We start from the raw sequence: 25,035 nt of genomic DNA, 5'->3' as shown, positions 1-25,035 counted from the left end.
TTCCTGATTTCAGGGGAAATGATTTCAATTTTTCACCATTGAGGGTGATGATTGCTATGGGTTTGTCATATATAGATTTTATTATGTTGAGGTATGTTCCTTCTATTCCTGCTTTCTGGAGAGTTTTAATCATAAATGGAAGTTGAATTTTGTCAAAGGCTTTTTCTGCATCTATTGAGATAATCATATGGTTTTTATCTTTCAATTTGTTAATGTGGTGTATTACATTGATTGATTTGCAGATATTAAAGAATCCTTGCATTCCTGGGATAAAGCCCACTTGGTCATGGTGTATGATTTTTTTAATATGTTGTTGGATTCTGTTTGCTAGAATTTTGTTAAGGATTTTTGCATCTATCCTGGCATCTCTTATATGGAGATTCTCAAGATCAATATCACCAGAGTTGTTGTATTACTGCTCCTAACTCCTATGGCATCTATGTTCTTGATCTGTCCTCATTTATTCAGGTTTTCCCCCTCCTGCTATGATGCAAAAGAGTACTTTAGAGCAGGGCCATATCTCATCCATCTTTGGATTACCTAGGATCAGCCCAGTGCCTTGCATTGGCTCGGAACTGCTTGATGTAGCGGAACCTAATGCAGCATTGCAGAGCAACCACGTTGCTGTTGTTGTTCAGGTGCTCAGTCTTGACCAAATCTTTGCAACCCCATGGACTGCAGCACGCCAGGCTTCTCTGTCCTTCACTATCTCCCAGAGTTTGCTCAAACTCACGTCCATTGAGTTGGTGATGTAACCTAATCATCTCATCCTCTGCTGCCCTCTTCTCCTTTTACCTTCAAACTTTCCCAGCATCAGAATCTTTTCCAAAGCAACTATACTCTGATTAAAATTAATAATAATAAGAAAAAGAACACTGCAGAGTATTTTAAATACATGTGGACCTTTAATGAATTTTAATAGTATTAAAAAACTGCTTGATACAGTTTGGTCAATGATTTTATGTATTGGTTGGGATGGACTCACTGCTAAAGCAAACAATCCCCAAATTTCATCCAGGGACTGAAATATTTATTCCTTGCTCATGTTACAAACCAATGGGAGGTGACTGGTGGTTGATTGGGAAGGAGGAATTATCCCATACAGTCACCCAGTGATCCAGGATCCTTCCATTTTGTTCACTGATCTTTCTCTGTTTCCTTTGAGTCCTCATTACTTGACCAGCCGATACAGGAAGAGAACACTGATGGCCACCTGAGTGTTTGTCTGAGGCAGCCTGAAAGTGATGCTTCTAGGCACATCACATCACATCCCAGGACTGAGCCACATGCTACGTCCAGCCACAAGGGAGGTTAGAAAATTGAAAATCTCAGTGATTGAGAATCCTTTGTCTTATTGTTTCAAATTAGTGTTTGAATATGGTGTATCACTTCATGGGAAATAGATGGGGAAACAGTGGAAACAGAGTCAGACTTTATTTTGGGGGCTCCAAAATCACTGCGGATGGTGATTGCAGCCATGAAATTAAACAACACTTACTCCTTGGAAGGAAAGTTATGACCAACTTACATAGCATATTTAAAAGCAGAGACATTACTTCACCAACAAAGGTCCATCTAGTCAAGGCTATGGTTTTTCCAGTGGTCATGTATGGATGTGAGGGTTGGATGGTGAAGAAAGCTGAGTGCCAAAGAATTGATGCTTTTGAACGGTGGTGTTGGAGAAGACTCTTGAGAGTCCCTTGGACTGCAAGGAGATCTAACCAGTCCATCCTAAAGGAGATCAGTCCTGGGTGTTCATTGGAAGGACTAATGCTGAAGCTGAAACTCCAGTACCTTGGCCACCTCATAGGAAGAGTTGACTCATTGGAAAAGACCCTGATGCTGGGAGGGATTGGGGGCAGGAGGAGAAAGGGATGACAGAGGATGAGATGGCTGGATGGCATCACCGACTCAATGAACATGAGTTTAAGTAAACTCCATGAATTGGCGATGGACTGGGAGGCCTGGCGTGCTGCGATTCATGGGGTTGCAAAGAATCGGACAGGACTGAGCAACTGAACTGAACTGAACTGATCGTGCCTCTCCAAAACGGCAGATGTGGACTAGAAAGTGGACTCAAGTTAGAGTCAGGAGAAAAATAGTCTGTTTGGGCTCTGCCCCTAATTTTGTGGGCATGGTGATTTCCTTGGTTATGATTTCTTCATCTTCAAATTGTCATTGGGTTGGATGGTGTTTGAGCATCTTATGAATTTCTGTTCTGATCTATAATTCTATGGGCCTCTCATCTCTGCCTTGGTTGCCTCACAACTTTTGCTCTCAGACTATTTTTGGTCTGCAGATTTTACTGTTTTTCAATTCAAGAATTTCAGGGTCTCTGAGTCAGTGTAACTCTAATGTCATTTGAGTGACAATTTTAATTCTAACAAATGTCATTCTGCTGACAATTAGGGCATTACCACCTATAACAAACACTGTTTTTCTCTGCTCATGTTCTCTACCCCCATCCTACAGCTTCTGCTTACCTTGCAGACTGGGTTTCAGAGGTCAACCATTGGGCTATTGGAATTGCTGCACCAATCTTCACACAGAATTAGAAGGCTCTGTTAGATCATATCCCTAGCATAGCCAATGACCTACTTGGGGAGTAGGAATCTTAGATTGTTTGCCTGTGTGCATAACTTCTTTTGAGATGTAATTTCCATTCCAGAGCTCTTCAGTGGGATTAAGCTGAGACTTGGATTTTGCCTGAAAATGAGTTTGTTTGTTTAACCAAGAGAAAAAATCCACACTTTCATTTATTTACTTTTCAGTTAGTTTAAATCCTTGAATGGTACCGCATCACACAGATACTATGCCCAGTGGCCCTAATAGGACAGTTGCTTTGGAATTTGGCCCACACTGTGCCACACTTTCCATGAGCCTGAGTTATCTTTCCCCAGATTACTCTGGTTTTGTAAGATTTTCCACCAGTAGTTACTGTATTCTTCTTTGCTTTGTGCACACAAGCTCATCTCTTGCTTAGATAGAGTTCAGTTTCATCTCGAGCACACACACCTTCAGTTTTCAGAAGAGCTGGGTGCTCCCTCTGGTTCCATAGACCCTGCTCATAGCCAGCAAAAATCGCCTTGGACCACAGCCTTCTATATGTCCTTTTAGAAACCCTGTTCCCAGCAGGCCTCCACAGGGTCCAAGATGGCTGAAAGACTAAAATGATCTATTGATTGACCTCTTTCTCTTTTCTGTCTTCCTTCATCCACCTACCTTCTCCTGAGGGTGTTTCCTTAATAAATCACTTGCATCTGGATCCTTGTCTCAGGATCTGCTTTTGTGGAATTTGTCCTAAGATGCCATCTTCTGTAATAATTTTGATGTTTTATCAAGCTTCTCAACATGTCAGGCTCACTAGCATCATGCTGACTTTCCCATCCTTATTTCTCACCTCTCTTTACAGCTCACCAGTGCTTCATCCTGAGCAAGTTGTTTTGTTCAAGTTTCTGTTCTTCCATCTGTTAATATGTTCTTCTCATTGCCCCATCCACCCATCCTTTAAGACTAACCTAAAATATGACCAGTGCTGGAGAACTTCCACAAGTTCTCTTCCTTCCTTCCAACTCCAGGAAGAGTTTCTTGCTTCCTTTGTAAAAATAAAAACAGCTCAAACATAATTTTTAAAAAATATACAATAAAGTGATTAGAAGCCTGACCTCAGCAGAGGAAATGATGGGCAAGTTTAAATAACTTTCCAAGGCTCCAGCTTATTTACCGATGAGGAAGATATGATCCTATTTTCTTTACAAGTGAATATAAAGTGCTTGGCAGAGTATGTGAAACATAGTATGTGCTAAATTTATTATCAATGAGAGAATTATATTTGTTTCTCTGAAATGTAATTGGATTCCAAAGTTGTAAATACTAAATCTTGTTTATCTCTGTATAACAAATGGACAGTGTCTGGCATGGTAGATACCCAATAAATAGTTGATGAATAAATAAATGATATGCAGGCATTGAGTATTGAGGCCAGTTCCTCTTATTTTTCTGTCTTAGAATATAGCTCTTCTACACACATACGACCAAGAAACAAATGCTGGAAATCTGCTTCAAAATTCAAACAGAAGAATGTAAAAGTAAACATTCTGGTATTTGTGATATTTTCATTCTCTTTTTCTTTTATTCTCTCTCTATCTTACTTTCACTCTCAAACAGTGAAAGTTTTCCCTTTTTTATTTGAAAAAAAAATGGTCTAACATATATGAATACAAGGTCTTTTTCAAGCTCACTAATATTTATTAGTACGTGTGTTCTCTTCTATTTGCTTTCTTCCTCTTTCTCTCTTCTTCCTTCCCTCCCTCTTTCCGTTCCTCCCTCTGTGTTTCAGAAATCTAGAGATGAGATGTGACTTAATATTCTACTTTCTCCCTTTTTATTTTTGATGACTTTGAAAACCTGTGACCCTGAAAACCTTAACTGCTCAAAATGAGATTCTTAATTTTCAAAAGATGCTAGAAAAAGCATTATTTTAATATATGGACTTCATCAAAATGACTCTTCCCTGGGACTTTGTAGAGATTTCAGAAGAGAGCTTTCCATTTAGTGAGTTATTCTAATGTTCTTGGAAGTGAAGTGAAAGTCATTCAGTCGTGTCCGACTCTTTGCAACCCCATGGACTATACAGTCCATGGAATTCTCCAGGCCAGAATACTGGAGTGTGTAGCCTTTCCCTTCTCCAGGAGTTCTTCCCAACCCAGGGATCACATCCAGGTCTCCCGCATTGTAGGTGGATTCTTTACCAGTTGAGCCACAAGGGAACCCCAAGAATACTGGAGTGGGTAGCCTATCCCTTCTCTAGTGGACCTTCCCAACCCATGAATTGAACCAGGGTCTCCTGGATTGCAAGCAGATTCTTTACCAGCTGAGCTGTCAGCGGAGCTTGGAAGCTTTCTTTAAAAAGTTTTTAGATTCTCAAAGAGATTGGGGAAAGTTTCTAGTACTGAAAATTACTAGAAGATTGATTGTAGTATATAAGGAGATTAACTCATGAAATCATAGCCCTGTTTGTCCCTATTTAATGTGTAGAATTATTCAGTAATATCTTAATGATGTAGATGATGATGACACATACTTGCCACATTTTCCTGTAGCAGTCACTGTAGAAGACGATTTTTCTCTTCCTAATCCCTGTGGTGTTTCATGTTTGTCATTAACCACACATCCATTTGCACCCTGATGTAGTTCTCTTTGTATCTTTGTTCCTTTATAAGATCATAAGGTTTCACCAAAGCCTAACACTGAATCACAGGTACAGTAGGAGTTTTAAAATATTGGCTGAATGATTGAAAATGACTGTGAGGTGCCTTGTAAATTTATTGATAAATCAGTGAAATACTCTGGATAGCACAGCTTTCATCATTATAAGATAACATATAGATTCATGTGACTCACACAAGCATATTGATCATATTAATAACCAAGAGCACTGAGCTTCCCTTCTCTAAATACATTCAATTTTGTCTTCCAAAGAATTTAAAACCTGTAACGAATTTTCTTCACATGCTCACATCTCCATGAAATCAGACAATGGAAAGGAGAGAGAGCACAGAGCATGCCACACAAAATACATCTAAACGCAGCTCGTATCTACAGCTCTCTCCTGACTGAGGGAACAAACCAGCTTTGACTGTAATTCTCTACACAAGTGAATGAAACTTCACCCTTCAGCCAGGTCCTTAGGGGAATATACTCATTTCCTTTCTCCTCATTTCCTAATTAGAATCTCTTGTCCAGTCACTCTGCCACCAGAATTCCGTGTCTGACTCAGTATGAGGTGTCTAGTTACGCTTTTTGCATCTACATATTAATTTCCTCTGGGCATCTGGCTGATATTACAGAGAACATTCCCTGCTAGTCCATTCCCCTGTTGAGCCTGAAATCAATTTTATGACAATCCCAAACCACTCTACCTTCTATGGTTCCTCGATTCTATTCACCAGGGTAGCAGTAAAATTAATCTTAAGGTAAAGATACTTTACTAGATTGAAGATTCTTCTTTTTGGTGGTTTGAATATGTCAGTGAAATTTAGAGTAATTTAAGATTCTGTAGGATTCAGTAAACATCTTACTTTCACACAGTGAATAGTTTCCTCCCTGTATAAAGATTAGTTTTATAAAATTTTCAGTAGAAGATACCTAAGTTTTGCCAATTCATTTTAAAAATCGGGAACTAGAATGGCCAAGATGGTATAGTAGGAAGACTCTGGGCTCACTTTCTCGAGCGGGCATTTCAAAAGAAAAACTACAGAGCAACTATTGATGAGAAAACTAGCAGAAAACATCTACAACTGAAGACATGAAGAACCACAATGAGACAGGTAGGAAGTACAGAGATGGGATATAATCAAGACCCACACCCCCCAAAGAGTGGTCACAAACAAAAGGATAATTACAATTCAGAGGTTCTGACTTAGAATGGGTTTAAGTCGCACATTAGACTCCCCAGCCTGGGGTTTCTGCACTAAGAAAATGAGCCCCCAGAATGTTTGGCTCTGAAGGTCAGTGAGGTTTTCTTTTGGGAGAGCCAGAGGACCAGAGGAAATAGACTCCACTCTTAAAGAGTGTACACAAAGTCTCACCTCCCCTGGACCTAAGGCAGAAGCAGTCATCTGAAAGGAGCCTGGTCAGACCCATCTGCTGACGTTCCCCTAGCCCTCCTTGGAGGTCACACAGCTCTGGTGGGAAGGTCCTGAGCAGGCTGGTTCCCACTCAAGACTCGACATCTACATCTCTGTATGGTGTTTGTCTTTGTCTGTTTTTGTTTTTTCTGGTGTAGAAGCCATTTCAGCTAATGGATCAAACTTCAATTAACCAAGAATAGGAAGAGGCAGACAAACTTTCCTTTTTCTTCCCCTCTTGGGGGAACAATTGTAAAGTATATTTTATAAAGTATTCCAGAGCATCTCAACAGGGTTAAATCTCAGTTGCACAAGAAAGCAGCTCAACAATCAGTGTTCCCATTACTGACTTTCTTCTTTCCTTGTCTCACTTCTCTACTTTATTGAGAATCTGAGATCACACACCAAATAAGGTGCCTCCACTTACAATGCTTGTCTTAGTGTTTGTTTTAGGTCACTCTTCAAATCAAGGCAATTTTTAAGGGGATACTATCTTAATATAATAGAATATATATTTAATGAACATTCTTTTTTTATTACTTTTTACTAAACTATATTTTGAAGCATAAAGCTACCAATCAAACTTCCCTCACTGTACAGTCTAAAAATATTCAATAGATCATGCCCCTCAAAGAACCATTTTATAAATACTATTTTAAATTATCATTTTTTAAAGATGGAAGCATTGGTTAAACATAGATCCATCCCCCTACTAGAAGCATGAGGGGATTTTTCTCATGCTTCTGAGAATCTGAGATGATGGGAATCTGGTAGGGCTCCTGGAGATAAAACTCGTAAGTGTTCTATACTTCCCCACTCACCATGACTGGGTCCCCCTGGAGTTTTTAACTCTTAGGCCTGTCCCCACTAAACCAATTCATCAATTATAATTGTGAGTTTTCTGTCCCAGCTCTGGTTCTTACAAGGACTTTTGCTTATAACTTTTGTTATAATTAATTATAACTTAATTATCTGGTAAGTTGTGATTCACTGTATCTGCCTGTCCATACCCAATTTTGGGGGGAGTGGTTTATCCTCATGATCTCCATTTTCTGACAGAACTAAGAAGAATTGTTGATTTTCAGTTTGTTCAGCTTTTTACTTATTGTTATAATGGAGTGATCACTTCCAAGCTCCATGCATGCTGGGCCAGAAACCAAAAGTGCACTTATTTTTTTTTTTCCTTAATGAGTTGTGTTTCTTTTATGAGTTTGATGAGCTGCTCCTTTCTCTCCCCTGCCTCTTTATTTCTCTTTTTCCACTCTAAATTTTCTTAGCCAAAGCCGTCTTTACTGTTCTGATTAAAAGTGGCTTCTTTCACTGTTTTCTTCCTGTGATTATGGTTATTAACCTTCTCTACCCCAAGTCCATTGGGTCTAAAACTCATTATTACATCTCAAATGTTCTCTTTACCCTGCTTATAAAGAAAGCTGTCACAGTGACTCAGTCATTAGGAATTCTTTCTTTATACAGTGACACACTACATAATCATTTCAAACACTTACAGGGCACATGCGCCAATTATAGGATGCAAAAAGCAGTGAGTGAATTGTGATGGCCATTTAAGGCTTTTTTGAAGACTTTTCTCTGTTCATCAGAAGAAGAAATAAAACCCAAGTAGAGGTGCCATGTTATCTGCAATTTGTAGCCTTGTACTGGATAGCATGAACAAGGGACTTCCCAGGTGGCACTAGTGGTGAAGAATCTGCCTGAAAATTCAGGAGACAAAAGAGATGCAGGTTCAATCCCTGGGTCAGGAAAATCCCACATAGGAAATGCAACCCATTCCAGTACTCTTGCCTGGCAGATTTCACGGACAGAGGAGCCTGATGGGCAAGAGTCCATGGGGTTGTAAAGAGCCCAACGTGACTAAGCAACTGAACTCACACACACACTTGATACTATAAGTACTTTGGATTCCACAGTCTGACTGATTAGGGAATTTCAATTTCCCATCCTTTGGCTTTCATATCAATATGTGAATAGATAAAATATATTTTCATCTTGCCCCATCCTAGATATTTTTACAGACTTGTCAGCTTTGAGCAATCAGATTACAGTAAATTAAGGGTTATCCCACTAGGCCAGGGAATAATAATCTTGTCTAGTTAATCATGTTACCTTATTAATTGAGACACACAGATTTTCAAATAATTAAGAAATATATCTCACACAGGTTCTGTGTTAAAAGCAATCTAATTTTCTTTGATGATTCAGAGGGCATTTTTACCCTTATGTCACTTAATCATCATTATTAGGAAACTCATTTGCCAGTTAGTTAAGCAGGATTTCCAGTCAATAATATGCAGATTAAACAGTTTTTAGAACCTAATACACCAAGCTCCATTCTTTCAGAAGTTTTTCATATTCTCTGCTATTTAAATTAAAGATCATATTTCTTTTTTTTTTTTTTTTACCTTTTATTTTTTTTTGTTTTTTTTTCCATTTATTTTTATTAGTTGGAGGCTAATTACTTTACATCATTACAGTAGTTTTGCCTTCCTCCCATGATCTCCCCAGATGACACAGATTTCCTCAAAGTTGTCTTTTCTTCTGTAAACCAAGGGCCAGGAATAATGTCTAACACATATTAACAGCTCAAACAGTATGTGTTGAATGGAGGAATGAATGATTATGTTCATAAAATATGTTTAGAGGCATCCTCCTTACTCAAGGGAGAACCATTAACTCGACCTGAGGCTTTCAGTTTTGCATGCTGCCATTCCTGCTGAACCATCCAGAGGATTCTTAGAAAATACCCATTGCTCATTTTCTTCAGACTGTTTAAGGAACAAACCTCAGAAATGGTATAAAACTACTACGTTGTCTCTCTATAAAGGCCCCTCATGTCAATTTATGAATATCATCTCAATATCAAATATTACCTCATATAAGTAGTCCTTTCTGCCGACCAATGCCACTAACGGCAGCCCTTGTGGAAGCAATGCTGGTCACGTGGTATCTCCCACCTGTCCTCAGGAGGCTCTTCCACTCAATAGTCACCTCAGAGAAGCCTGAATTCCATTTCTTAAATATTTATTTACCCAACTGTACTGGGTTTTAGTTGTGGCATGCAGTGCCTTTAGTTGCAGCATGTGGGGTCAAACTCTGGCTCCCTGTACTGATAGCACCGAAGTCTTATCCACTGGACCACTAGGAAAGTCCCCGGAATCCATTTAATGGGCAAAAGTCTCTTTGTTCCTTCACTCTTCCAGCAGAAGAGGGTTTAGATTCCAAGCCCCAAGCAGATAAGAACAATAGCTTATATTCTTCCTAAGGTGGATTTCTGAGAGTAGATTTGAGACAGATGAAAGTAAGCAGATTCACAAAGAGTTCTGAAGCCAGAGACATTAGATCTCAGGCCTGGGGGCCTAAGAGTCAGGAGAGGATGAGAGAAAGCAAAACAAATGCAACCTTATCTACCCATCTGGGGGTAATTTGAATATACAATAGCTTTTACACAGAGTTGAAAGTTTGTTCTTTAAACCTTTGGTTACCACCTGCTTCCAAACTGTCTTACAAAATGGAAGCTGCTTTTTCCAAAGGAAAAGATGCTTTTGTTTTCAAAATTTACATTCTCACTTGGAAAAAGTAGAATGACTAAGAAAAATTTCTATTAAATTCATGAATATACTGCATAACTCATACTTTGCATCTCTTAACTTTTTTGTCTGAGATTCCTTTTCATTCTTATCTATTGATCACAGTCTGCACATATTAAGCAAGACAAAGTGTACCTCTGGTATTTCCATAAGTGCCTCTATTTTCTCTTCTTTCTCAAACTTTGCACCCTAACTTTCATCACGTTTGTTTTAAACATGATGAATACATCCAATCTAGTTTCAAAAAGCTGTGACCATTTCGACCTGTGAGTCTCAAATAGCAACAACTCACTAAGTCACATGTAACATTTTCCTCTTGCACTGAATATTCATTCCCTATGTCCATGCTTTCTTAGAATTTTACCTTAAAAATATAACAAATAGTCGATTTTATGCATTAATTTTGATTTTTTTTAAGTACTGTCCATTGCTCCACTCTTGCAGCAAAATAAAGTTTAAATGCAAAGCCCAGGTAAGAGAGACCAATGCCTGAAGTTTCAAATAAGTAAAATCAGAAGTGAAAGAGAGAACATTACATCCTATGCTACAGAAATAAAAAGAACTATAAGAAAATACTTCGAACTCTTAAAACTCAACATGCAAGAGGTTTCACAAATAAGTGAAGCACATAGGATCTTTAGAAGAGCAAAGTTATTTTGAATGACATCATAATGATGGCTACATGTGATGTGTCATGTAGGCTCATTCTTGGTAACAAATGCACTGCTCTGGAGGGGGATATTGATAATGGAGCACAGTATGTATGTGTAGGGGCTGGAGGTCTCTGGGAAATCTCTATTCCTTCTCAGTTTTGCTGAGAACCTTAAATTGTTCTAAAAAAATAAATAATTAAACCAATTCTCCAAAACTCTTCAAAAAAAACAAGAAAATGAAGAGGATGGAACACTTCCAGCTAATCGCATGAGGGCACTATTACCCTGATATAAAAGCCAGACAAAGATATTATGAAAAAGGAAACTACAGACCAATATTCTTGATTAATATTTGTGCAAATTCCTTAAATTACTCTCAAGTTAAATTCAACAGCATGAAAATGATTGCGCACCATGACCCAGTGTGATCTACTCATAAAATGCAAAGATGGTTCAACATAAAAAAATCAATGCAAAAAAAAAAAAAAATCAATGCAATATACCACGTTTACAGAATGAAAGACAAAAACCACATGATCATCTTACGTGATGTGGAAAAAGCATTTGACAAGATTCAATGCTCTTTCATGATAAAAAATAAAAGAAAGAAAGAAACTAGGAATAGAAGGAAACTATCTTACCTGTCTCCTGAGAAACATCTATGTGGATCAAGAAGCAACAGTTAGAAAGAATCCTGTATGGAACAGGTGATTGGTTTGGGACTGAGAAAGCAGTATGACAGGGCTGTCTGTTGTTAACCTGTTTATTTAGCCTATATGCTGAGCACATCATGAGAAATGCCAGGCTGGAATCAAGGTAGGTGGGAGAAATATTAACAACTTCAGATATGTGGATGATACCACTCTATGGCAGAAAGCAAAGAGGAACTGAAGAACCATTTGATGAAGTTGAAAGAGGAGGGTGAAAATTTTGGCTTAAAACTAAATATTAAAAAAACTAAGATCATGGCATCTGGCCCCAGCACTTCATGGTAAATAGAAGGGGAAAAGTGGAAATAGCGACGGATTTCCTCTTCCTGGGCTCTAAAATCACTGTGGATGGTGGTGACTGCAGCTGTGAAATCAGAAAATCTCTTCTTGGCAGGAAGGCTATGACAAACCTAGACAGTATGTTGAAAAGCAGAGACTTTACTCTGCCAACAAAGATTCGTATAGTCCAGGCTATGGTCTTGCCAGTGGTCAGGTACAGTTGCGAGACCTGGATTATAATGAAGACAGAGTGCAGAAGAACTGATACCTTCTAACTGTGGTGCTGAAGAAGACTCCTGAGAGTCTCTTGGACAGCAAGGAGATCAAACTAGTCAATCTTAAAGGAAATTAACCCTGGATACTCCTTGGAAGGACTGAAGCTGAAGCTGAAGCTCCAGTATCTTGGTCACTTGAGGTGAATAGTCAACTCATTAGAAAAGATCCTGATGCTGAGAAAGATTAAGGGCAGAGGAGAAGAGGGAACCAGGGGGTGAGATGGATGGATGGTATCACTGATGTAATGGACGTGAACTTACAAGATGGGGAGGGACAGGTAGGCCTGCTGTGTTGCAGTCCATGGGGTTGCAAAACAAAAACAACCTCAACATAATAAAGAGACATTTATGAAAAGTCCACAGATAGCATCACACTTAATATGAAAGACTGAAAGCCTTTCCTCTAGCATCAGGAACAAGGCAAGGAAGGCCACTTCTGTCACTTCCATTCAACATGTTATTAGAAGTTCTAGCCAGAGAAATTACACAAGAAAAAGAAATAAAAGTTAACCAATCAAAAAGAAAGAGGTAAAATTACTCTGTTCATAGACAACACGACAAGCAGAAAATTCTCCATGTTCAATATAACAAAGAAGAAAAGACAGAGAACTTTTCAAACTAATCATCAAATTCAGCAAAGATGCAGGAAAGCAGGTTGAAAAATAATTACAAAAAATTAGTGTGTCCTATACATAAACAATCTGAAAAGGAAATTAAGTCAACAACTCCATTTATGATAGATTCAGATACTATTATAAAAGACACGGGACTAAAACTGGCCAAGGAAAACTATCCTTAAAACTACAAAACATGGCTTAAAGTAATTCCAGAAGGCACAGATATGGAAATACATCTTGTGTTCATGGATTAAGATTCCACATCATTAACGTGTCTGTGCTACCCAATGGGACCTACAAACTCAGAGCAATCCCTGTTAAAAGCCCAAGAGCAACTTTTGCACAAATTGAAAACTTTATCTTAAAACTTATATGGAATCTCAGGGGACACCAAATAATTAAAACAAGTTTGAAAAAGAAAAACAAAATCAAGGAAGTCACTTTTCATGATTCCACAACATTGAAAAGTTTCAGTAATCAAAATTGTGCTGTTAGTTTCTCAGTCAAGTCTTACTCTTTGCAATCCCATGGACTGCAGCACACCAGTCTTCCCAGTCCTTCACCATCTCCTAGAGCTTGCTCAAACACATGTCCATTGAGGTGGTGGTGCCTTCCAACCATCTTGTCCTCTCCCCTTCCCTTCTCCTCCTGCCCTCAATCTTCCCCAGCATCAGGGTCTTTTCCAATGAGTCAGTTCTTTGCATCAGGTGGCCAAAGTATGGGAGTTTCAGGTTCAGCATCAGTCCTTCCAAAGAATATTCAGGATAGATTTCCATTAGGATTGACTGGTTTGCTCTCCCTGAAGTCCAAGGGACTCTCAAAGATCTTCTCCAACACCACAATTCAAAAGCATCAATTCTTCGATACTAAACCTTCTTTATGGTACAACCCTCAAGTCCATACATGACTACTGGAAAAACCATTATTTGACTATATGGATCATTGTTGGCAAAGTAATGCCTCTGCTTTTATTTTTTTTTTTTTTTATTTTTCTTCATTTATTTTTACTAGTTGGAGGCTAATTACTTTACAATATTGTAGTGGTTTTTGTCATACATTGACATGAATCAGATTGATTCCATTGAATCAGATGAATCCATTGACATGGATTTACATGTATTCCCCATCCCGATCCCCCCTCCCATCTCCCTCTCCACCTGATTCCTCTGGGTCTTCCCAGTGCACCAGGCCCGATCACTTGTCTCATGCATCCAGCCTGGGCTGGTTGGTGATCTGTTTCACCCTAGATAATAAACATGTTTCGATACTGTTCTCTCGAAACATCCCACCCTCGCCTTCTCCCACAGAGTCCAAAAGTCTGTTCTGTACATCTGTGTCTCTTTTTCTGTTTTGCATATAGGGTTATCATTACCATCTTTCTAAATTCCATATATATGCGTTAGTATACTGTATTGGTGTTTATCTTTCTGGCTTACTTCACTCTGTATAATGGGCTCCAGTTTCATCCATCTCATTAGAACTGATTCAAATGAATTCTTTTTAACGGCTGAGTAATATTCCATGGTGTATATGTACCACAGCTTCCTCATCCATTTGTCTGCTGATGGGCATCTAGGTTGCTTCCATGTCCTGGCTGTTATAAACAGTGCTGCGATGAACATTGGGGTGCACGTGTCTCTTTCAGATCTAGTTTCCTCGGTGTGTATGCCCAGAAGTGGGATTGCTGGGTCATATGGCAGTTCTAATTCCAGTTTTTTAAGGAATCTTCACACTGTTCTCCGTAGCGGCTGTACTAGTTTGCATTCCCACCAACAGTGTAAGAGGGTTCCCTTTTCTCCACACCCTCTCCAGCATTTATTGCTTGCAAACTTTTGGATAGCAGCCATCCTGACTGGCGTGTAATGGTACCTCATTGTGGTTTTGATTTGCATTTCTCTGATAATAAGTGATGTTGAGCATATTTTCATGTGTTTGTTAGCCATCTGTATGTCTTCTTTGGAGAAATGTCTGTTTAGTTCTTTGGCCCTTTTTTGATTGGGTCATTTATTTTTCTGGAATTGAGCTGCAGGAGTTGCTTGTATATTTTTGAGATTAATCCTTTGTCTGTTGCTTCATTTGCTATTATTTTCTCCCAATCTGAGGCAGTCTTTCCACCTTGCTTATAGTTTCCTTTGTTGTGCAAAAGCTTTTAAGTTTAATTAACACCATACACAAAAATAAACTCAAAATGGATTAAAGATCTAAATGTAAGACCAGAAACTATAACACTCCTAGAGGAGAACATAGGCAAAACACTCTCCAACATAAATCACAACAGGATCCTCTATGACCCACCTCCCAGAATATTGGAAATAAAAGCAAAAATAAACAAATGGAACCTAATTAAAATGCCTCTGCTTTTAATACACTGTCTAGGATTGTCATAGTTTTTCTTCCAAGGAGTAAACATCTTTCAATTTCATGGTTGCAGGCATCACCTGCAGTGATTTTGGAGCACCCCAAAATAAAGTTTGTCACTATTTCCAATGCTTCACCAGCTATTTGCCATGAAGTGATGAGACAAGATGCCATGACCTTAGTTATTTGAATGTTGAGTTTTAAGCCAGCTTTTTCACTCTCCTCTTTTACTTTCATCAAGAGGCTCTTTAGTTCTTCACTTTCTGCCATAAGGGTGGTGTCATCTGCATATCTGAGGTTATTGATATTTCTCCTGGCAATCTTGATTCATTCAGCCTGGCATTTCTCATGATGTACTCTGCATGTAAGTTGAATAAGCAGGGTGACAATATATAGCCCTGACTCCTTTCCTGATTTGGAACCAGTCTGTTCTTCCATGTCCAGTTCTAACTGTTGCTTCTTGACCTGCATATAGATATCTCAGGAGGCAGGTAAGGTGGCCTGGTATTCCCATCTCTTTAAGAATTTTCCACAGCTTGTTGTGACCTACACAGTCAAAGATTTTGGCATAATCAATGAAGCAGAAGTAGATGTTTTTCTCCAATTCTCTTGCTTTTCTGATGACCCAGTGGATGTTGGCAATTTGATCTCTGGTTCCTCTGTCTTTTCTAAATCCAGCTTGAACATCTGGAAGTTCATAGTTCAGGTACTGTTGAAGCCTGGCTTGGAGAATTTTCAGCATTACTTTGCTAGCGTGTGAAATGAGTGCTATTGTGAAGCAGTATGAACATTCTTTGGCATTGCCCATTGCCTTTCTTTGGGATTGGAACTAATACTGACCTTTTCCTGTCCTGTGGCCAAATTTGCTGGCATATTGGGTGCAGCACTTTCACAGCATCATCTTTTAGGATTTGAAATAGCTTAGCTGGAATTTCATTATATCCACTAGCTTTGTTCATAGTAATGCTTCCTAAGGCCCACTTGACTTTGCACTCTAAGATGTCTGGCTGGAGGTGTGTGATCACACCATCGTAGTTGTCTTGATCATGAAGATTTTTTTATACAGTTCTTCTGTGTATTCTTGTCACCTCTTTTTAATATCTTCTGCTTCTTTTAGGTTCATATCATTCTATCTTTTATAATCCCCATCTTTGCATGAAATGTTCTCTTGGTATCTCTAATTTTCTTGAAGAGAATGCTAGTCTTTTCCATTCTATCATTTTCCCCTATTTCTTTGCATTGATCACTTAGGAAGGCTTTTTTTTTTTATCTCTCCTTGCTATTCTTTGGAACTCTGCATTCACATGGATATATCTTTCCTTTTCTCCTTTGCCTTTTGCTTGTCTTCTTTTCTCAGCTATTATAAGTGATGTTAGCATAAAGATAGAAAAATTGACCAATGAGAGCATGAAGAAAAAACACCCTCATGTATACAATCAAATGGAGAAAGAACAGTCTCTCAAATAGTGTTGGGAAAACAGGATGTCCACATGCAAAAAAAAATTAAGTTGTAATTTTATCTTTCAATGTGTACAGGAATTACCTCAAAGTGAATTAAAAGCCCAAATATATGACACAAAGCTATTAAACTCCTAGCGGAAAAAAAAAAAACTTGGAAAAGTTTCATGACACTCAAGTTGGTGAAGATTTCTTACATCTGACACCACCAAAATAACAGGCTTACAGAAGAAAAACCAGAAAGATGGGATTATATTAAACACAAAAACTTTTACCCATCAAAATACACAAACAATAGAGGAAAAAGTAAACCTACAGAATGGGAGAAAATATTTCCAAGTTACATATCTGATAAGGGGTTAACCTAGAGAATATATAAAGAACTCTTGCAATTCGACAAGGAAAAAAATTAAATAGCCTGATTACAAAATGGGCAAATAACTTAAATAGACATTTCTCCAAATATGATATGTAAGTGGTCATAGTCAACAGCATATGAAAAGATGCTCAACATTATTAATCATCTGGGAAATATAAACCAAACTATAATGTGACACCACCTCATAGCCATTTGGATTACTATTACTGAAAAGAAAAGCAGATAATAACAGTTGTTGGCAAGAATATAAGAAAGCAGAATCCTTGTGCACTGTTTGTAGAATTGTAAAATGGTGCAATCTCTTTGGAAAACAGTACAGATATTCCTCAGAAAATTAAAAATAGAAGTACTGTGTAATCTAGCAATCTTACTTTAGGCTATACATCCAAAATATTTTTAAATAAGTTCTCAAAGAGATACTTGCCCACTCACGTCCATAGCAGCATGATTTACAATAGCCAGGAGGAAGAAGCAACACAAATGTCCATCAATGGATGAATAGAAAAATTACATTTGGCATACAATGAATGAAAAAGTGTATTTTGTATGCAATGAACTTTTATTCAGTCTTATGAAAAGAAGGAAACCAGGTTACATACTCAATATGAATGAACTGAGAACACTTTACTAAGTGACATAGTTAGCCACAAAAGTACAAATACTACATGATTCCACTAGTATGAGATATCTAAAGTATTCAAATGCATAGAAACAAGGAAGCAGAATTTTTTTTATTACCAAAAATGATAAAAGTGGAATTGTTGTTCACTGTGTATAGAGTTCCACATTTGCAAGATAAAAAACTTCTATAGAGCTGTTTCATAGCACTGTTTATAAAATTAATGCCAAAGGACTCACTGGCAAGCCATTCAATATCACAGTAGTCCAAGTCTATGCCCCAACCAGTAATGCTGAAGAAGCTGAAGTTGAATGGTTTTATGAAGACCTACAAGAACTTCTAGAACAAAACCCAAAAAGGATGTCCTTTCCATCATAGGGGACTGGGATCAAAAAGTAGGAAATCAAGAGATACCTGAAGTAACAGGCAAATTCGGGCTTGGAGTGGAGTACAAAATGAGGCAGGCAAAGGCTAACAGAGTTTTGCCAGGAGAATGCACTGGTCATAGCAAACAACTTCTTCCAATAACACAAGAGAAGACTCTACACATGGACATCACCAGATAGTCAATACAAAAATCAGATTGATTATGTTCTTTGCAGCCAAAGATTGAGAAGCTCTATACAGTCAGCAAAAGGCATGACCAAGAGCTGACTGTGGCTCAGATCATGAACTCCTTATTGCAAATTTCAGATTTAAATTGAAGAAAGTAGGGAAAACCACTACACCATTCAGGTATGACCAGATCAAATCCCTTACAATTATACAGTGGAAGTGACAAATCAATTCAAAGGATTAGATCTTATGGACAGAGTGCCTGAAGAACTATGAACAGAGGTTCATGACATTGTACAGAAGGCAGTGATCAAGACCATTCCCAAGAAAAAGAAATTCAAAAAGGCAAAATGGCTGCCTGAGAAGGCCTTCTCTCTGCTGAGAGAAGAAGAGAAGCTAAAGGCAAAGGAGAAAAGGAAAGATAAACCCATTTGAATGCAGAGTTCCAGAGAATAGCAAGGAGAGATAAGAAAGCCTTCCTCAGTGATCAATGCAAAGAAATAGAGGAAAACAATAGAAGGGAAAGACTAGAGATCTCTTCAAGAAAAGTAGTGATACCAAGAGAACGTTTCATGCAAAGATGGGCATGATAAAGGACAGAAACAGTATGGACCTAACAGAAGCAGAAGATATTAAGAAGAGGTGGCAAGAATACACAGAAGAACTGTACAAAAAAGATCTTCATGACCCAGATAATAATGATGGTGTGATCACTTACCTAGAGCCAGACATCCTGTAATGTGAAGTTAAGTGGGCCTTAGGAAGCATCACTATGAACAAAGCTAGTGGAGGTGATGGAATTCCAGTTGAGCTATTTCAAATCCTTAAAGATGATGCTGTGAAAGTGCTGCACTCAATATGCCAGCAAATTTGGAAAACTCGGCAGTGGTCATAGGACAGGAAAAGGTCAGTTTTCATTCCACTCCCAACTAAAAGCAATGCCAAATAATGCTCAAAGTATTGCCCAATTGCACTATTTCACACACTAGCAAAGTAATGCTGAAAATTCTCCAAGCCAGGCTTCAACAGTACCTGAACTGTGAACTTCCAGATGTTCAAGCTGGATTTAGAACAGGCAGAAGAACCAGAGATCAAATTACCAACATCCGCTGGATCATCAGAAAAGCAAGAGAATTGGAGAAAAACATCTATGTCTGCTTTATTGACTATGCCAAAGCCTTTGACTGTGTGGATCACATTAAACTGTGGACAGTTTTCAAGAGATGGGAATACCAGACCACCTGACCTGCCTCCTGAGATATCTGTATCCTGGTCAAGAAGCAACAGTTAGAAGCAGACATGAAAAAACGGACTGGTTCCAAATGGAAAAGGAGTACGTCAAGGGTGTATATTGTCACCCTGCTTATTAAACTTATATGCAGTGTAAATCATGCAAAATGCCTGGCTGGAAGGAGCACAAGCTGGAATCAAGATTGCCGGGAGAAATATCAATAACCTCAGATATGCAGATGATACCACACTTATGGCAGAAAGCAAATAGGAACTAAAGAGCTTCTTGATGAAAGTGAAAGAGGAGAGTGAAAAAGTTGGCTTAAAACTCAACATTCAAATAACTAAGATCATGACATCTGGTCCCATCACTTCATGGTAAATAGATGGGGAAACAAGGGAAATAGTGAGATACTTTATTTTTTGGGGCTCCAAAACCACTGCCAGTGGTGACTGCAGCCATGAAAGTTAGGTGCTTGCTCCTTGGAAGAAAATCTATGGCCAACCTAGATAGCATATTAAAAAGCAGAGACGTTAGTTTGTTGACAAGGTCCATTTGTCAAAGCTGTGGTTTTACCTGTAGTCATGTATGGATGTGAAAGTTAGATTATAAAGCAAGCTTAGTGCCAAAGAACTGATGTTTTTGAACTGTGGTGTTGGATAAGTCTCTTGAGAGTCTCTTGGACTGCAAGGCTATCAAACCAGTAAATACTAGAGGAAATCAGTCCTGAATATTTATTGGAAGGACAGAGGCCAAAGCTGAAACTGCAATATTTTGGCTACCTGATGTGAAGAACTGACTCATTGGAAAAGACCATGATGCTGGGAAAGATTGAAGGCAGAGGAGAAGAGGACAACAGAAGATGAGATGGTTGGATAGCATTACTGACTCGATGGACATGAGTTAGAGCAAGCCCCAGGAGTTGGTGATGGACAGGGAAGCCTGTTGTGCTGCAGTCCATGGGGTTGCAAAGAATCAGACATGACTGAGTGACTGAAACAAACTGATCTGAATGCTAGATTTAAAAATGACTAAGATGGTAAATTTTACATTGTATGTTTTTACCACAATAAAAATATTGCACTAAATATTATTTGTCTTTATTATTGAGCTTTTACTGGCATCCACTTAAATTTTGCACTTTAGATGAGGGCCTTATCCTAGTCCCAACTCTTTACTCCCCTACTAAACAAACGTTATAACAGAAGTGGTGGGAAGGAAATTGAAATAAAAATATTCTGGTGGTGCATGTATGCATGTCTAGTCATGTGTGACTCTTTGCAGCCCTATGGGCTGTAGCCTGCTAGGCCTCTCTGTCCATGAGATTCTCTAGGCAAGAATACTGGAGTGGGTTGCCATTTCCTTCTCCAGGGGATCTTCCCAACCCAGGATCCAACCAGTGTCTCCTGCAACTCCTGCCTTAGGAGGCAAATTCTTTTGCCACTGAGCTACCTGGATAGCTCACATCCTAGGGGTGAAAGAGGCTAAATTTCTCCAAATTCCTTTCATTTCTCTATATATCAAGAAACACGCATACCTGGTCCTTAATATGAAAGATACCAGGAAAGATACAAACTCCATTGAATACTTCAAAGATCCTGATATCATGTCCTGATCCCAAAACCAATCAAACAGTAGAGGAATCCTATTATTCATTCAGCACCACACACAGCCTCCCCAAATGGCCAGAGACCTCAGATGGTCTGAAAAAACATCCAAACTGGTTTGTGAAATGACTAGTAATGCAATTCATAGAAATTGTAGCTTACAGCCCAGATATTATAGATATTCAAACACACAATTCTGAAACAGCTAATTTCTCTATAAGAAGCATCCTGTCTACAAAAACAAAACAATCAGAATGTAAAAGAATGGGGAAGATAATTAGTATTTAATAAGACTTGTTCCACTTCAGTGAAAAGAAGTAAAGTTAATAAACCTAAAAGTAGGTTAATCTTCTATTTTATCCCATAAGCCTGCCATTTTTAAAGTCTTTATTGTATTCCAAAATGCACTCAGAAATGTCCATCAACAAGATATTTTGGAATATTTGTTCAAACACACTCAATAGGTATTTGAACACTCTCTCTTATGAATACCTAGGATACAGCTGTGGGGGGAAAAGGCAACAAAAAAACTCCAATTTCTTGAATAAGAAAACACACTAGAAATCTTACTTTCTCTCCTGATTTTCACACATTGAAGAGAGATTTGGGAAACTTGAAAAGGGAATGAAATCCCGCATTTCTAAATCAAATGTCCCCAACTTGTTTACTGCAGACCTCAATTTTACTGTGGTCAGCCCCCGTGAAGCTTCATTCTTTGTGGCCTTCAGCCACCTTTACTATGTCAAGCTCTCTAGCAGAAGTAACCTAGAAGTAGTTTTTTTTGTTTGTTTGTTTGGGATTTTTGTTGCTGTTGTTTGATTTTGGGGGGTTAGATGGACAGGGAGGCCTGGCGTGCTGTGATTCATGGGGTCGCAAAGAGTCGGACACGACTGAGCGACTGAACTGAACTGAAAGGCTTTAAAAATTTTTATTTTATGTTGGTGTATAGTCGATTGACAATGTTATGTTAGTTCCAAGTGCAATTGGAACTAGTGACTCAGGTACACATAAACATGTATGCATTCTTTTTCAAATTCTTTCTCATTTAGGTTATTACATAGCATTGAGCAGGGTTCTCTGTGTTATAAGTAGGTCCTTGTTGGATATCTATTTTAAATATATCAGTGTGCACATGTCAATCCCAAACTCCCTAATTATCCCTCCCCTGCTTCCCCCCAATAACTAAAGTTTGTTCTCTAAGTCTGTGAGTCTGTTTCTGTTTTGTAAATAAGTTCATTTGTACCATTTTTTAGAACATTTTCCAAAAGTGATATTATATTTGTCATTTTCTGATTTAATTCTTTTAGTGTGATAATCTCCAGGCCTACCCATGTTGCTACAAATGACATTATTTTAGTCTTTTTAATGCCTGAGTAATATTCCATTATATATGTACCTTATCTTCTTTATCCATTCATTTGTTTTTTTAATCCATTCATTCATTGATAGACATTTAGGTTGCTTACATGTCTTGGCTATTGCAATGAGCACTGGGGTGCATGCATCCTTTTGAAAAATGTTTTTCTCTGGATATATGCCCAGTAGTGAGATGGCTGGATCATATAGTTTCTTCAGGAACCTTCATATGACTCTTCATAGTGGCTGTACCAGTTTACATTTCCACCAAAAGTGCAGGAGGATTCTCTTTTCTCCGTGTCCTCTCCAGCAGGTATTGTTTCTGTACATTTTGATGATGGTCATTCTGACTGGCGTGAGGTGGTATCTCATTCTAATTTTGATCTGTATTCACCTAGGAGTGCTAGAGTTTAGTTGCTCAGTCAATTCTGACTCTGCAACCCCATGGCCTGTAGCCTGCCAGGCTCCTCTGTTCATGGGATTTTCCAGGCAATGATACTGGAGTGGGTTGGCATTTCCTTCTCCAAGGGATCTTTCTGACCCAGGAATTGAACTTGGGTCTCTTGCATTGTAGACAGATTTTTTACCAGCTGAGCCACGAAGGAAGACTCTACCTAGGAGTAAATTTGCAAATGATTTGTTGACATAGTGCTGCCAAGAGAAAGCAGTAAGGCAGAGCAGGAAGTGGGATGGAGCAGGGGAAAGGAGCTGATGAGAATGTGGTCTCAGCTGAAGTGTAGACACAGCTTGAGCCTATGGGGAGCTCTGGAGTGTGAATTTTGCCTCTCACAGCAGTGTGGTCTGACTCGAAGCCAAGGGGTAGGCTTGAATATTCCAACATCTTTCAGCCATCAGCCATGGTTCCCACTGACTTACGGTGGGTGGGTCCTGGACACTAGGGGAGAAGCATTAGGTATCTTCACAGCTGGGGCTCTTGTTGACTAAGGACCACTGGAGGGTGGATGCCCAAGTCCAGGAAAGGAAATCTAGGCCTGACAATAACAGCAACTATTCTGGCATAAAAAGTCCAAGTTTTTCAGGGAAGCAGCACAAAGTTACAGAGTTTGGAAAGCTAAAGGATGAAAATATTCCTTCTGCTACGGGAATGTTCTGAAGTGTTTCTCAGTGACGTCCAAGGCCTTCTCCAGCCAACCATGTTATTTTTGATATGTGGCCTGTCCCCATCCATTCTCATATCCCAAGAAATCTGGAGCACAATTATTCAGTGGGTAGTAGAGAAAGCTCTCCAGGAATTGTGTTAGGCCCAACTTTAGAGATCTGATCCAACAGATTTCAGACATTTGCATCCAAGAACTCTCACCTGAAATCCTGTGGAAATTCAATGTAAAGATCCCACGAAAGGGGACTCTCCTTGGGCAGAGGGTGGAGGATGGAAATTAAACCCTCACAGATTATGGTGGATCCCATTTTTCCCTGGTGGCTCAGTGGTAAAGAATTCAGCTGCCAGTGCAGGAGACGCAGGTTTGATCCCTGGGTCAGGAAGATCCTCTGGAGAAGGAAATGGCAACCCACTCCAGTATTCTTGCTTGGCAAATCTCATGCACAGAGGAACCTGGCAGGCTACAGTCCATGGGGCCACAAAGAGTTAGACACAATTGAGCAATTAAATAATAACATCACTGGGCTACAAGGAATGCACTTCCCTTCAACTATTAGCATGTGCCTTTGTCTCCAACTATTAGTTTCTACATCAGATTCCAGAGAAGCAAAGTCTCAAGGTGGGGTTCTTGCAAGTGATAAATTGATGCAGTGGTCTCAGGAGAAACCTGTGAGGGGAGGGGGAGAAGAATAAGGTGAGGAAAGAACTAGAAAACAAACAAGAACAAGGAATGATCGAGCCCAACTTAGCTGCTGTGTAGCAGCATTCCTGAGAGGTCCAGACACTCACCCACAGCCCTCAGTTCCCCAGTCATGGGCCAGGTCTTGACAGTGGGTGCATGTTGTGTGTGTACTAAGTCGTTTCAGTCGTGTATGACTCTTTGCAACCTATGAACTGTAGTCTGCCCTGCTCCTCAGTCCACGGGATTCTCCAGGCAAGAATACTGGAGTGGGTTGCCATGCCCTCCTCGAGATCTTCCTGACCCAGGGATCGAAGCCATGTCTCTGTCTCCTGCACTGGCAGGCAGGTTCTTTACCACTAGCACCACCTTGAAGGTGGGCAAGCTCATACCTATGCCAGAGCTATTGTCCTGGTGTCTGCTTTGGAATAGGCTCCCTAGAAGCTGATCCTGAAAAGAAGAGTATTTTGCAAGTGTATTATTGAGAGGATGATCTCAGGAGAAAAAAAAAAAAAAAAAAACTTCTAAGAAAGTGAGGGAAATGGAGCAGAGGGAGAAGCCGAGCAAGGATATGGTCTCCTCTGGTGTCTGGCTTAAAGCTGAATCCTTGGAGAAGCTTGAAGGGAACCAGAGTTACGCTAAATTGAGTGTAGGTGCCAGGATTTTGTCCCGAAGTATCATTCCGCCGTGGACTTGGGGCTGTAAGGAAGGCACAGCTTCCCCGGCATTTGCTGAGAGCGCTGCCTGCGGACCAAGGGCAGAGCTCTGAGTAGGAAGCAGCTGTGAGTCATTAGCTTTCCACTTTCGCAGCAGCTGGCGCAGGGGCTGAGCAGCGGAGCACGGGCAGGCCCTGGTAACTTCTCCGCAAATCCGCACGGGCCACCTTGAGGGTTCAGTGACTGAATGTG

The 25,035-nt window shown here is 39.4% G+C and overlaps 1 pseudogene; it reads right to left on the bottom strand.

Annotated features, from left to right (window-relative positions):
• Positions 1 to 2,776: 2,776 nt before the first annotated feature.
• LOC110138929 (large ribosomal subunit protein eL33 pseudogene) lies at positions 2,777 to 24,808 on the bottom strand (annotated as a pseudogene).
• Positions 24,809 to 25,035: the final 227 nt, after the last annotated feature.

The sequence above is a fragment of the Odocoileus virginianus genome, chromosome 9 (genome assembly GCF_023699985.2).
Source record: "Odocoileus virginianus isolate 20LAN1187 ecotype Illinois chromosome 9, Ovbor_1.2, whole genome shotgun sequence".
NCBI classification, from domain to species: Eukaryota; Metazoa; Chordata; class Mammalia; order Artiodactyla; family Cervidae; genus Odocoileus; species Odocoileus virginianus.
Note: the sequence above shows the minus strand (reverse complement) of the source record. Positions and strands in the feature narration are given on the sequence as shown.